This window comes from Rhipicephalus sanguineus, chromosome 6, assembly GCF_013339695.2.
Source record: "Rhipicephalus sanguineus isolate Rsan-2018 chromosome 6, BIME_Rsan_1.4, whole genome shotgun sequence".
In the NCBI taxonomy this organism is placed as follows: Eukaryota; Metazoa; Arthropoda; class Arachnida; order Ixodida; family Ixodidae; genus Rhipicephalus; species Rhipicephalus sanguineus.
In genome coordinates this window covers 143,002,488-143,017,907 of record NC_051181.1, presented here as the reverse complement: position 1 = coordinate 143,017,907, position 15,420 = coordinate 143,002,488, and the positions used below count along the sequence as shown (strand labels likewise).

Sequence of the window (15,420 nt, the reverse complement as noted above, 5' to 3'; positions counted from 1 at the left end):
CACCACGGACCCGCCAAACCAAAAACACGACTGACATGGTCCATGGCCTGCCGTCTAGATACGCCATTACGAGACTGCCGCGGAAAAACGCCAATATGAAATATTGTCGGACCAGCTATATGAAACTGCCAAACTGAACCACTACTCCAAGTGAGACGTTGCACAGAGGCCAACCGAGACAAACATGATGTCATGTTCGAGTCTGGTCCCTCTGTGATGTCTCCTTGTGTTTTAGCGAGGCCATTAACCTGGCGTGCAGCCTCATTTTCGATAACATACACCGCTGCTAAATAAGACGAACACGATACAACGAAGTTTCGTGCCGTGAAATCGATAGGCCACCATGTTAACTTAACCTGATATTCTTGTGACCATGAGCATCGCGGTACAGCACATGTTAACCCGTAGCAGCAGCAGTATTGATTGGCGAGCAGCAGATTTCAATAAGCGTAGACAGCTGGGCTAGTTGGTTTTGGTTATAACTATATCTCAAGATACTGGCGAACATGACACAGCTGGCGTTGTCGGTGCCTCTGTACTTGTCCGTGTCCTGTTCGCCAGTATCGTGCTACTTAGCAGAATTCAAGCTGACCCGAATTGCTGGCTTTCAGTCAGAATGCCTTGGAGGCAAAAAAAGTTTCCACTGATCCCGGGGTGGACGGGTGACGACAGCGCTCCGAATACAGCCGTAGTCAGTGTGTCACGCGAACCATCCTGCACACACGCACGTTAATCGTTCGTCGGTCAGCCTGACGAAAGGAAGTTACAGCGCGGTACGCGGTCGCAAAAAGAAAACTATCACCAAGAGCGTTGCCATTTCTTCATCCTGTAAAGAGCTCGAGTATTCACTCCAACGTCCAACATAGTAGAGATGGCCCCAGTTTAACATCATAACACAAGAGCCTAACAAGGATTCCAAGCTAACGCTTTCGACAATATCATAAACCAGATATAACTTCAAACACGTTAAGCTATTTCGCTACTTCGACCAAATTGCGCTACGTGTGCTTGAAAATGGGAGGATGACCGCTCATGTTTCGTGTAAGCAATGCACTTCACAGGGATTACGTCATCTTGCCTTAGCAGCAATGTAAATAAAGTAGGTAGAGGAGCTGAACGAATAACGTTACGACGAACACTGAAGGCGTGGCTTTCGCCTTTCTTCGATGGACGCAGAGGCCAGCAACAACGTTTGGCATTGTACAGCGGAAGAATACTTCCACTTCGACGTCGTAGGGTTCCACCGATGTTCACTTGTTTCGCAAACGCCGTAGTCTATAACGCACACTTGAAAAAGACACTCTTGCGACGGGTGGGCCTCGTACACACCACTCTGGATAACGCGAGATCCTGCGCATCGTTGGAGCAATGTCTCGCGCTCCCACCCCTGTCCTCGGATCCCCCTGTCCTCGCTCCCACCCCTGTCCCCTGTCCTCGGATCTGTGACGTCACATAAGTTTATCCAGAGACCTGGACAATCTCATGAAGACAACAATAGCCCAACGGCTTCGAAACGCCGTGCTGGTCCCAGTTCTGAGAGCTCATGCCCTGTTCTGTATGTACTCTGTTTCAATGTAATGTGGCGTAAGAAGCTACAGAAAGCATGAAACACTCATGAGGGCAAGCGCTAACTCGAAGGTGAAGTACGTTCGAAGCATACATCGCGCATGTAAAGAAATAAGCAAGATGCGTACAAAACACCGCGCGTAAGAGGCCAGTAATAGCAGCCCTCAAGTCATATTGTAATGCACACAAATACCACTGTTGTAATTTTAGTACGCATTCCAAGATGACTAGATGAGCGATACTCCTGGTCTTTCGAGCGCATTGTAGTCTTCCCGTCTTGTTTACTTTTCTTTTATATGTAGGCTGTATGCTCCGAACAAACTTTAGTTGTCTTAAGTCTACTTCACTTTCCAGTCTTAAGTGGTGCTCCCGTAAAACCTGCAAGTTTCAACCAATCAGCCCAGCCTTCTCAAACAGCTTTACGTGGTGCTAACCTTTCTACATAGTTGATCCCGTCGCCAAAACTTTCATTTCGTAACTGCGTTTTCCCATAGGTCGGCCGGCTTAGCCAATTATATGTCCCACATCGTGATTGGCTGAAACACTCTCCTACGAAGATTTTTTAGGGCAAGACGTTTTTGCAAATACGGGCCCAGAAGAAACGAGGCTAGACGAGGAAGCGCGCAGGCTTTCGTGTTATCAAGAAGTGTGGTGTTTTGCCTTTGTCCATTTCGAGTCAACCGAGTGCGCGCAGCGCTTTGTTGCTGCCGCACTCGGTGTCGTCTTCGAGAGGTCTGGTTACAACGATACGCAGCGGCCGCGGTGGCCTCATCTCCTGCAGTCGCCGAATACGGGTCGCGCTTCAGCGGCGTCTTCCCCCGAGGCGTCAGTGAGAAGCGGTCTTTGTGCTGGCAACGAGGTGGTTCACTGTTTTGTTCTTCAGGTTGCGCTTTCTGCCTCGTTCTCACATACACAACTCCCTGTGGATACATTTTCTCCTCCCTGCATGTATAAGCTTGCTTTTCACCCAGGTGTCCTCGCCCGCGAAAGGACTCGAACATCTTCTTGATCTTCCTCGCTCACACACTGCCTCTCATAGCGAGTTGGGGTTTTACATGCGCACTCAATTGTAAATATGAACCGCTCAAAATAAAACCTTTGTTGTTGCGTGTATGTCGTGTCGAGTGACTTTACTTTCTCGCCATGCTGGCCCAGAAACTTGCCGGTAAAGTCTGCCTTCGGAAAAGGAAATCGTGCGTACCAGATTTTTTTTTCTTTTTCCTTCCTCTTTCTTCAGTTCTATCGGTAGTGTATTAGAGCTGACTCAGCTGAGCTATAGGACGCAGGGCGCGAAAATGAAAACACCCCTCACTAGGTTGGAAGTACAAGTACTGGATAAATATAAGGTACTAAGAACAACCATGGCGACTACTTCGTCCACTTAATACGCGAACGAGTACCACTCAGCTTTTCCCAGTAAAGAAAGCGACACAGCTATAGAAGAAAAGTGAACATACCGACGAAAAATGCCACTGCACTTGAAATTTTAAAGAAACATAAATGAGTCATATTTTCGGCCCGCTATGAAGCACTCTTGAATCAGAATGTATCCGCTCAGGTGGGCTACACATGTTGGCAGCATAAAGAGAAATTAGTAAGGCGCTTAATGAAAAAGCAGTCCGGATTTTCTGCTCATTGATCGCCCGCGTACGCTTTTAAACGTATGTCTACAAATTGCAAAAGTGCTTTTTTAACAGAACGTAAAGCACGTGGAATTAATCCTGTAGTATCATAGCAATGACATTTTCGGGATCGTAATGCTTCTTGTACCACACGTGACATACCAGATTCTAGGCTTAATCCTACATAAATTAAAAAACAGAATTTCATCTTTTATTGCAATAGCAATTATATGGACACTGTCGGCGGATTTTTGCCGTCGCCGTCATGTCCTAGATATGTATATGTATGTATATATGTATATATAAAGTCACAGTTTCGCCGCAAGGGCGAAGCAATGAATGTGATAGCAAGAAATTGAAATGTCACATGAAGACCAGAAGCAGCTCCATACTTCCAGCGCGCCGCTGAAGCACAAAGAAGGACGCCCTAAAAGAACGCGCGGGCATGCACAGGGCAAGCGTGAACTAACAACTGTCACAATTGTTACGTCTCTGTGCTTCAGCAACGCGCTGCAAGTGTCGACAATTTTTAAAGTTCGGCGCGTGGAGTGACCCCCTGGGTCTCCTGCCACATGGGGGCGTCTGATGCAAGGTGTGCCCTGTCCTCTTTGTGTTTTTTTTTCCTTCCACATCACGAGTGGGTACAGAAAATGGCCACTTTGTCGTGCGCGTCTCAAGGGCAGTATTCGAATTGAAAGAAAATTGGGAGCGCTGCGTCTGCAAGTGTCGACAATGGAGAATCAGACGCTCTTAGATATTTCTTTTTCTTTTAAACTGTGGCGCGCGGAGTGACCCCCTGTGTCTCCAGCCACACGGGGTCTTGTCCTGTGTTAGTACACTCTACCTGTGTATACCTGTGCGTTCTTTTCGGGCGTCCTTCTTTGTGCTTAAGCGGCGCGCTGCAAGTATCGAGCTGCTTGTCGTTCGTGCGACATACCAATTTCTTGCTATCGCATTCATTGCTTCGCCCTTGCTGCGAAATTGTGACTTTTTTTAATTGAATGATCAAAGTATATGTGGAAAGCCTCGTTAACGTCTCAGTTCTTAGAGCTTCCTTTTATATGCAGGCAGTAGGTCATAGTGTACGTCTTCATTGGCATGGGTGCGATGTGGACAATGTGCAGGGAATTGCGGCATCAAAAGATTGGTGGTAGTGCCGTCTTATATTTGCTGAAGCAGTTCTACGGATGTCACGAATTTTGGCGGCGTCCAGTAGGAAACCGCCCTTTACGGTACAGCCCTGCACCGACGACCAGCGAAGACTGAATGACCGAGCCACCCGGATAGCAGCAGTCAATGAAGCCCTGAACTGCAGCCTCCACTCTCTGGGAATTCACAAGCAAAGAGAACAAAAATAAAGTTTTCTACTATTACTAGTCGGGGCGATTGATACACTCGTTATTAAGAAAATATATGATCTGTCCTACAGAAAGCCTGAACCTAATATAGCAAAATCAGAAATATCGGGTTTTACGGGCCAAGAATACGACATCATTCACTCTAAGAAAAAAAAAAGAAGTCTTTGACTCTTTTCTTGCTACACATATGACTCCCACGTGTATAACTCTCATTAGAGAGACACGTTGACTCTTTAGGAAAGTCGTGGGACGCACGACTTTCCAAAATAGAGTTAGCGTGTCTCTTTAAAGAGAGTTATACATGTCACGGCTCTCCTAAAGAGTGTCAACGTGTCTCTATAAAGAGAGTTATACATGGTAGAGTCACATGAGTAGCAAAGAGGAGTCAAAGGACACCTTTCTTTCTTAGAGTGTAGTAGAAGATTCCGAAAGATTCCGAATCTAGGCACACGGGCTTTCTTTGCAGTTCGCTCCCATCTAAATGCGGCTGCCGTGGCCGGGAATCGAACCCGCACCCTCGAGCTCAGCAGCGCAACACTTTAGCCGCTAACCTAAGCCAGAGCGGGTGCAACAGTTGAGTCTGCGAGAATGCCATAAATTATGACGTAACACACTAATTTTAAGTGACGTTAACACGACAACTTTACGACCAACGCAGTATTGCTCGAAAGGCGAGAGCGAAAGCGCAGCTATGCACTTTTTTTTCTGTCAGCTCGTCAGATACCGTTCACCGTTAACGAGAGGTACGGGAAGTCTAAAAACACGAATCTATGGGAGCAAGGATTAGCTCAACGTTTCAACTGTTCGTTCGAACATTATGATGATTCTACGCACGAATCTACTCGCGTTCCATTGCGATTATTAACAAATGCATTGCCTTTTGCCTGATCAGAATAAGACACGCCTCTTGTATACGTTCTGCACTATGAACAGTGGTCACCGGAAGAACGCGAAAGACATGTATAATGCCATAGAGAAATAAAATGTCTCCTCGACCTCAACTAACAGCGAACTGTTGATACTGATCGACATCCTGTGTTAATGTTGCGTACCCGATCTGGTTCCCTGAGCAAGATGCATAATCTGAGGCTCGCAGAGCGGTCCGAGCACTAAGCAATTCAGCCACGAACCATTAAGAACTACTCGAAATACCGATGTATGGTTGACAGGCTTGCACAAATAAGTTTCGCTCGAGGCACGCTCCGGTTTAATTATTCGTATGAAATTTGGATCAGGTCAATGTCTGACGAGTGAATCGCAGTGTTGTAAGCAGGGTTTAAAGAATTTTATTGGGGTCATTCACATCGACGTTATGTGACACGAGCGCACAAGAGAAATGAAGAAGGGCGACGGACGATAGAGATTTCCTATGAGCAGACAGTCAAAGTGTACGTTAATGTAAGGAGCTTCGCACGTCCGAAAGAGATCTGATGCACTTCTCGGAGATCAAAACTGTGCAACACTAGTTATCCTTCTACATCTTCAACAACGAAGACATTTCCCGCCTGTTCAGCACGCAAAAGTGGCAGACATGCATCACACAAATTCTGCGATCACTTCAAAACACACTGCTCCGAATACCCGGAAAAGGTATATGCGTTCGAGAAACACCGAAACTGAAAAAATACTGTTCGTTCATAAAAAAATCAAGCAAAAAGTTGTGGAGAACGACGATGAAGTGTTTAAATCAGAAGAACAGTAGACTAGCGTTTAGTCAAAGCCTGAACTATGGCGTTCACTTATTCAACTATTCCGACACTCAAGTTCATTGGACCCCTAAAGTTGCGCGGCCTTCTACATTACAAACCACAAAGCAGCGACGTCTAACGCCGGGATCATGACAATCAAACGAAACGAGCATGGCTCAGATAGACGAGGACAGCTCTCCGAAAGACATGTCAATTTGTTTTGTTTCTTTTCTTTATCTTTCTTTTTTCCCCTCGAAATTTAAGCTTCGTATACTTCAGCACCAGATCCTTGCATTGGATACGACTGCTAGAGCAAGAACTCGCTGCTATTGCGTCTATGGTCAAGAATATTCGATTAAACTATCAAAGGCCACCGCGAGGTTAAGATTATCAACGTGAAAGTGTGTTTGTTATCCATGCAGCTGCAAGGGGGGAGGGGGACCTCTCTGCGAATTAAATAGTTTGTTCGTCGTCATCATCATATTCCTCATCATCGACGCTCCAAATTATATCCAAAATATGTCTACCACGCCACATCTACCAATGACAGTACAAACTTTTGCTGATGCTACATTCCAATGTGCGGGTTACCAGCTGAATAAAAGTGTATTTATGAATGAATGAATGAATGAATGAATGAATGAATGAATGAATGAATGAATGAATGAATGAATGAATGAATGAATGAATGAATGAATGATCACCCGATTTATCCCAAACTTCCAAAATAAGGTTGGTTCAGCTCGTATTCCTTAGTTTCCATGCACTGATGAAGCAAACATTCGATTCTCAGAGCGAGGTGCCTTCAGTTGTCCGACGTCCCTCAACACGGTTCGCCGAGTACTGCTTGGTTCGCAGTGCTCGGTTCGCAGTTTCCCACCTGGTGCGACCGAAGAGCCCGGCTGGCTGCTATAAAAAGCGACAGCGTTGGGCTGCACTTAGCACGCAGTCGCTCGAATGGAACGAATGGCAGCCCCAAACTGCAGGAATAGTCAGTAGTTAAATAAGAAGAGCTAACAGGAGAGCACAAGGCAATGAAGCAGCACAAGTTCGTACCAAAGTATTGCTTCGATGCCCTTCAATGATCGTGTTCGCATACGGAAAACGTGCTGTGGACAGTAAATGGGCTCTGAAAATGCAGCTAGCGCTATTCTGTAACCAGCACCACTTCTTTTCTTTTTTTTTTTTCCTTTCCTTGAACACGTACGTTAGGTCAGTTCTGCCAGTTCCGGTTATTTAGAAGACCCGCGTGTAGTGCGCCATTCTTTTTTTCCCTGTCCAGAAAAATTTTTCACAGGCGCTCGTACACGACTGCCTCCATCGGCCTGAGGAGGCTGAGCAATAAACGGAAGGAAAGCGAGGTTAGCCAGTGCATGTACCGGGTGTCTACAATGCGCTCGGTAAATGTTGTAAAGAGACTAAAATATAATAGAAAACAAACATTACAAAAAAATTTCAACCAGCTCCGCTTTGCGGACACCGATGAAACAGCCAAGCTGGTGGCGTTCCCTTCGTCAGGCTAACGCATTTCTATGTTTTGCAAGTCTTTCAGATACGTTGCATCGCTGCTCTTTATTAAACACTCTTTGTTAAGCTTTGAGGTGGTAGCATAGCCACCACCTTTTATAACCACAAAGTATCACGTGACGGTGGTGTGACTAAGGTAACGCGCGCGCCATTTGTTGGGCTAACTGTTGCCTTCTTCCTTTTTGATGGAAGTTGTGTGTAGTGGGATTTACTCAATTTCTGTGGCACATACGCGTTTGTTGGGCTAACTGTTGCCTTCAATTTTAGTGGCCCAGTGGCGAGTAGTGGGACTTACCCAATGAATGTGGCGCATACCCGTTTAAGATGCCCACAAGAGTTACCACGGATCCCGGACATGAAAGGCTCGACCAAGACCAGCTGCGCTGTTAAAAAAACATCACTGCGAAGTTTAATCGCGTTATCTACACTAGCCATGGCACCGGCATAAAACGTAATCAGCTCGCGCAGTGGACGTAATAGGTTGATGATGGTGATGATGATCTAAATAGCTGATGGAAACGTGAAAGAAAGAAAGAAAGAAAGAAAGAAAGAAAGAAAGAAAGAAAGAAAGAAAGAAAGAAAGAAAGAAAGAAAGAAAGAAAGAAAGAAAGAAAGAAAGAAAGAAGGAAAGAAAGAAAGAAAGAAAGAAAGAAAGAAAGAAAGAAAGAAAGAAAGAAAGAAAGAAAGAGCCGAGGGCTCGCATCTTCCGAAGGCACACATCGAAGCTGCAGAGACTCGGTAGGGTCCTTCGACTTCAGGAACTACAGTAATGCCCGCGCAACTTTCTGGTCTTGCGAGGCGTGTTACAGTAAAACCCGCAAAGCGTCATCGATTCGGCTGCAAGATAGTGTAAGAACGATATAAACGCAATCCTCTCTCGCCTGTACCATAGGTATCCATCTCTCCTCTGCATGCTCCGTCCTCTATGTACGACCTCTCACCCTAAGACGTAACCACCATCTTCTCAGCGATCCACCGAAAAAAAGAGAACATAGTCCCAAAACAGATACACGGAGCATTCTCCACGAAACTGTAGCATCGGGCAAGCAGGCCAGGCAAGGCAGGCAGTCGTTCTTCTTCTCACTCTCGGTGCACGAGAACTGGGCCAGGTATTCTTACGAGCGCCGAGCGCGTTTCCCGCGCCGTTACCTTTCTGCTGGCGTGTGCGCATCGCGCGCGCCATAGCCAAAGCGTGTCAGCAAACGGGGAAAAAAAGAAAGCGGCGGTTCCATAAGCGAGACTCAGTGCGTGCCCCGCCGGCGGTCAGAAGACAACGCAAGCGTTTGTGGAGGAAGAAGACGCGCGAGACGAGACCGAGCTGCGAGTGCACGAGACGGTTGTATTCTCGACGCGAGAGATCGCCGTCAGGCGCCCGCCAAGAGAGAGAGGGCGAAGCCCTTGGCCTATACGAGGGGCCACGAACCAGGTCGGGTCACGACTAAGTTACGCAAGGCTCACGGAAGCTTTCACGGTCGCCCTTTCGGGGGCCATTGTCTTCTCTAGTGGAGAGGGGGAGAGCCAGCCCCGTCCACACAAACACACTTCGTTATGTACGGGTGGTAATGATGCATCTGTAGCAAAATAACCGAAAGCCGGACTAGTTGGTCTTGATTCTTCTTGAATTGACTAGTATACAGAGCGAAATACAACACAGACGACATGACATGTCCGTGCTGCTTCTTTGTCGGAGAAATGTAGCGCGACATAGGCGAAGACGGGAGACACAGACAGGCAAAGACGAGCTGTCTGTGTCTGCCTGTGTCTATCTGATGTCTATCTGTGTCTGTCCGTCTAAGTCGCGCTGCATTTCTCCAAGTATGAAACAACTGGCCTAAATCAAGATACTATTGCTTCTCTGTCGTCCGTGTTGTATTTCGCGCTGTACAAGTTAATTCAAGATGCAGCAACAGGCGAACATTTTCTCGTAAGATTTCTTAGTGGACGCTTTATTATGCAAGCGTTCGCGGTGAGCAGCCATGTGCCATTTCTATCCCGTGTACTGTGAATGCAACTTGGACAATTATGTGTGCTTGTGAACTTTATATAATGTAATGGGACGCGGTGAAGACGTTTCAGGCTATTAGGTCTACGCAACCACGCTGCTTTGAAATGGTTTGTCGAGGATCCGTTAAGAAACTGTGTACTGTATTTCAACAGCGGTAGAGAAAAACTGTAAAGAAAGAACAAAGGCAGGGAGGTCAACGAGCATATATGTACCCTAAACTGGCCTAAATATCAAACTGCGTAGCAGTATAGTACTAGTAGTGTCCGTGCTGACCTCGGCTTGGGCGGTAGGGCAAGGTGTCATGCTTACTGTAGTCACGTAAGCCCATGGCATGGGCGGCATGCTCATTTTCGCATTCAGAGGAGGCAGATTATTGGTAAATTTCACAGATATACTAACGGACACTGAAACTCTGCTACTTCCTCGTTTTCGCACTACCAGGCGACAGCAGTTCCGAGAGGTTATCCTTCGCTTCAGTTCTTGCTCTTTCGAAAGAGAAAAAAAAAATCTGTGCGAGAAGCGAGGCAGAGGCATCTTCGTTTAGCAGCTCTTCCCGCCGTCATGGTTTATGAGCAAGAGCTTGAAGCGATCGCTAGTGTTTTCTTCCTTTGGAACAGCGCACGGAATCCAGTCTCTTCGTCTCCCCCTTCCTTCTTTCCTCACCCCTGCCACACGAAGATGATCATAATAGGCTGTTTTTTCATGCGAAGCATCGACGAGAAAGGCAGATAGACGAACCGGCCGGTTTTTATGACGGGCATGTATTGAATAGAAAGATTTTGTTGACGTATACTACATTAACCATCATCCTGGTTTTGTTTGTGCCATAGGTTTTTTTTTTCTCAGTGACAAGTGACCCACTTTCGCTTAAACGTCAACGACTGGAGAAGCAAACATGCAGGTCAAGATGTCAAGAACTGTGTTTCTGTTCTTTTCTTGGTATGACAAACGCTCCATTATGTGAGTGACAGAAGCGCCTACTGTTTTATCTCGAATAGGCGCAGCGCGGGTACTTTCATGCTACTCGCTGAAAGAAAACATACGTACAAAACAGGCGATTCTTCTATTAGATACCACGACAATTCCAACCCTACAGCACACCATTCTGCCTGCAGCAAACGCTAAATCTTCAACCCTCCTCCTCCACCTCCTCCTCTCTGCTGCCGTTCGGTAACCGCTGTCTTGCATACCTCGTCAACGTTCCCAGTCTGCCATGGGTCACCTATATACCACCATGTCTCGCATTTGCTTTCATCGACGTATTCACTGACAGCAATCAAGCACGACTCTAACAAATTTCACGAGACACCCAAATCAAACCAGCGAGGATTACGACGCTGTATACGTTGTATCTGGGTCCATCGATATTGGAGGACCCTGGTTGTATCATCGAGAAAGCTTTCGTGAGACCGCACGAAAACGTTGAGACTCGACGTCAACGTGATAGACCGTCTCCAGTAGATGCACGCCACGAGCTGGAATCTGCAGTAAATTGCTCGCGGCGAACACGTGCATGTATAGGGCCAGCCGATGCCACGGCGTATAGACGACCTGTAGGCCCTTCTTTTATCCGGTAACGTCCCTGTTTTACCTGTTCGATAGCTTGCCGAGAATAACGGCTTCGCGACGACAAAAAAGCATCGCGTGTCTGGAGGAGACAAGGCCGCTGGCTTCTCCGCTGGCCTCGAATCGGCGCAGGGCTGTATTTGGAGGCCATGAAGGAAAACCGCCACGACGGACGCAGATAAGCATTGAGCCGCCTCCTGCTGTTGCTGCTCGTCCAACGGCCGATATTCGGAGCACCGAAGGACCGCTATGTGGGCCCGGCCTGGTCTGCCCCCCTCCCCACCGCAGTCTACGCGGATTAGAGAAATCGAAACGACGGTTGCGAATCTCCAAACATGACTCTGGAATGTCGGCCACTGTGTAGAGAGACTGATGCTTTCTGTAATGAAACTGAGTGAGTGAGTGAGTGAGTGAGTGAGTGAGTGAGTGAGTGAGTGAGTGAGTGAGTGAGTGAGTGAGTGAGTGAGTGAGTGAGTGAGTGAGTGAGTGAGTGAGTGAGTGAGTGAGTGAGTGAGTGAGTGAGTGAGTGAGTGAGTGAGTGAGTGAGTGAGTGAGTGAGTGAGTGAGTGAGTGAGTGAGTGAGTGAGTGAGTGAGTGAGTGAGTGAGTGAGTGAGTGAGTGAGTGAGTGAGTGAGTGATATGTAGGGAGGGAGGGAAGGAAGGAGGGAAGGAACAGCCTTAGGAAAGGGTGGTGAGGTTAGCCAGAGTGAACATGACTTGCAACCCTACAATGTGGAAGTAGGCAGTGCGGCAGTATAGAATAAGAAATGAACGGAAAAGTTCTCTCAAAACATTACTCAAATGCACTGTTTTGAAACCCGGGCGAAACTTGCGCAGAACGCTATAAAGAACAGAAACTAACAATAATCAATCAGACTACATCGTATCACGTTGGCCAAACCAAATGTCACATATCTTTAAAAGGTAGCGAGAAGCACCACTTCACACACTCTGCAATTACTGAGGCTATAAGTAGCTTCTGTGAAGCTCATTAGCCCCTTTCTGATGCATTGCGCAATCACTGAGTCCAAGCGCAGATTCGCGCGCTCCCGTAACAACTTCACGGTGGGTAATTCGTTCTGCACAACGGTGGCGCGCAGATAATTGCGCCAGGCCCAGCTGCCTCTCCAAGCGAGGATGAACTCGCCAGAGCCACTCCTTGTAAACCGGCATTCCTCGGGCCGTTTGTCACAGATGTTGTTCGCAGCATTACTGTCGGGACCACACGTCGTTGAAAAACAACTCCGTGGGAACGCGAATGTCACGATACGGCTCATCCAATTTCGCCCGTTAATCTATACCATAAGAATCCACGATGCGGGTTAGGTAACAGTGATAAATATTCAGGAACTCATGCTCTATCGGGAAAATGGGGGCAAGCGAATTAAGTTTGGCGTGTGCGTGTCTGACTTACTACTTTCTTTCTTTCTTTCTTTCTTTCTTTCTTTCTTTCTTTCTTTCTTTCTTTCTTTCTTTCTTTCTTTCTTTCTTTCTTTCTTTCTTTCTTTCTTTCTTTCTTTCTTTCTTTCTTTCTATTGCGTTGCGCAATGCTCCCTTCTAACTGTTTCCTTGCTCCACGCCGAGAATAGACCTTCATGCACTTGCTTAGCAGAGCAACAATATGTTACTACAGGAAACAACGACGGTCATGCGGTCATGTCCAGGCGACAATGAAACGTGGCAACGTGAAATGACAACTCACCTCGATAAAAGATCCGATTGCCATATCAGAAAAGGATGATCGCCGACAAGCCCACGGTCGATAGAGTAGCAGTTATTGGAAAATGACGCATACAAATACGTGTGTGAACGGCACACCTTCGAGGGCCGCACTTCTGTACACTCGCCGGCACCGGGCTTTTCGCGTACAGCGCCACCACTCAGATATGTGAGTTACAAAAGCTTCGCTTAATGTCAAGTTACCGTACGGATGCGTTCACACATCTTCGCGCAGTTCTTCAGATGAGGTTCGTGCCGTTACCGTTGGGACCACGCTGCCTTTGAAACACTCGTGCGAATGCGACCGTGACGGCACCGCCCATCAAATCTTAAGCATTAGTATATTTCGTAAGTAACCACAATAACTAGTTAGGTAACCGTGCCCGCTCCACATTACACCACAGGTCAGCTAGTTTCTTAGACAGCAGGATTACAGCCTGCAGTAAGTTACCAGGACCACCGTGTTAGAAGATTCATGACGACGTGGACCACAACTGCACCGCATAGCAACCACCTTAGCCCAACGAGATATTCAACGATAAGGCCGTATAAGGTAACCGCTCTAGTTTCGCTGTCATGTGTAGTCGAAAGGAGCGTTGCAGGCTTAGGCCGCTGTTTCCCCGACCTACGTTTCACCAGGTACGCACAGACGTAGGCACGAGGCGGCCATATAGGCTACGGAGAGTTGTAAGGGTCGCATTTCACGCATTCTGAGAGAGAAAGAGAAAGAGACGCTACAGTTTCCTCAGGGGAAACACTGCTTCCTTAAGTAGCGGTTTTATGATTTCATTTTTGCTTATTATCTCTTTCTTTTTTTCTTCTGCCTTGGAGAGCGGCGCGCAGTGCTCGCTAGGCACGCTTTCACAAGACTGCGGTATCCATTGTGCACCAGGAAATACAATACAGAGCTCGGCGCGCAGTCCACGAAGGAAAGGCGAAAAGAAAGAAAGAAAAATAACCCGACAGACAGTCGGCCGTCTTATCTCGAGGCGTCGTTTTTCACCGTAGTAAATTTTGCACCGCTATGCCATGCAGTGTACGGTTTTCTCTACGTCGAAGCAACGTAATGGTCACGTATAGCGAAAACTATATTGCGCAGCTGCGTGAACGCTGATGACCACTCTGGTATTTTGTTTTTAAAGCCTCACGTTGGCTATTACGTGTCCGCGAGAAGAAATGACCCGCGTACAAGGAGTCAGTGCTTACAGAACGACGAAAAGGTAATAATAAGCGTTTGACGACTCCTAGACGCGCGGAAAAAGCAAGGTAACAGTGCGTATAACAATGCGACCACAGCTGATATAGGTGCCAGCGTAATACAGGCGCGTTTACTTATCGCTTTTGTTCTCTCTCTCTTTCTTTCAGTGATATTCCCTTTCATACCTCTGTCCTCTTACATCTCCCCACTGCGGTTTAGGGTTTAACGTGCGCAGTGGTTTGATGGTAGGAAAGGCGCTTACTTCACAAGGCAGCACGGCGCGGCGTCGTTGGGGGAGGGGGGAGGTTCCTGCCTTTCGCATCTCATTCATCTCTGGCTCTCACTCGCTCTCTCTTTCAGCGCGATAAACGTGTGATGCTGGCTAAAATATGTTCCGTGCTGTTGATGGCAAATGAAGATGCGTCATAGCAAGCATCGTGAAGACAGAAACAGTGCTGCTATCTGTAAGCATAAAATGAAGCATTTACAACCTACTCTGCCACTGTAATAACAATGTTGAGGTTATAATTGATGAGCCCGCTGAAAGAACATATGTACAGCCAGCCAGATCTCGACGGTATAGGAGCCTACTTATTGCTAACTTTGATATGCATTCGGAATGCGCAGGACGTCATCAATGAGGTCATTAAACTGGGAACTCTCATCTGATTACGCTCCCTGCGTTTCGCGTTTCTTGTTCTCCTTTCACTGGAAAGCACCACGTCAGACTCAATCAATCAATTAATCAATCAATCAATCAATCAATCAATCAATCAATCAATCAATCAATCAATCAATCAATCAACTTTATTTTCTTTGGAAAGGAGGAGTAGGGGACTAAAAGCTCGAGAAGCTTGACCATCTTTACTCCAACCCACCTTCTTATCCTGAGAACTAGTTCCTGAATGACAATAGCCGGGTATGTCATCAGTGCGTCATGATTGATTGGCTGAGTGAGTGAGTGAGTGAGTGAGTGAGTGAGTGAGTGAGTGAGTGAGTGAGTGAGTGAGTGAGTGAGTGAGTGAGTGAGTGAGTGAGTGAGTGAGTGAGTGAGTGAGTGAGTGAGTGAGTGAGTGAGTGAGTGAGTGAGTGAGTGAGTGAGTGAGTGAGTGAGTGAGTGAGTGAGTGAGTGAGTGAGTGAGTGAGTGAGTGAGTGAGTGAGTGAGTGAGT

The 15,420-nt window shown here is 47.0% G+C and overlaps 1 protein-coding gene across 1 annotated transcript in view; it reads right to left on the bottom strand.

Annotated features, from left to right (window-relative positions):
- The window catches only part of LOC119396595 (rho GTPase-activating protein 18), a 200,407-nt gene that overhangs the window by 52,320 nt on the left and 132,667 nt on the right, over positions 1-15,420 (bottom strand). The gene's annotated exons all lie outside the window — the stretch shown is intronic.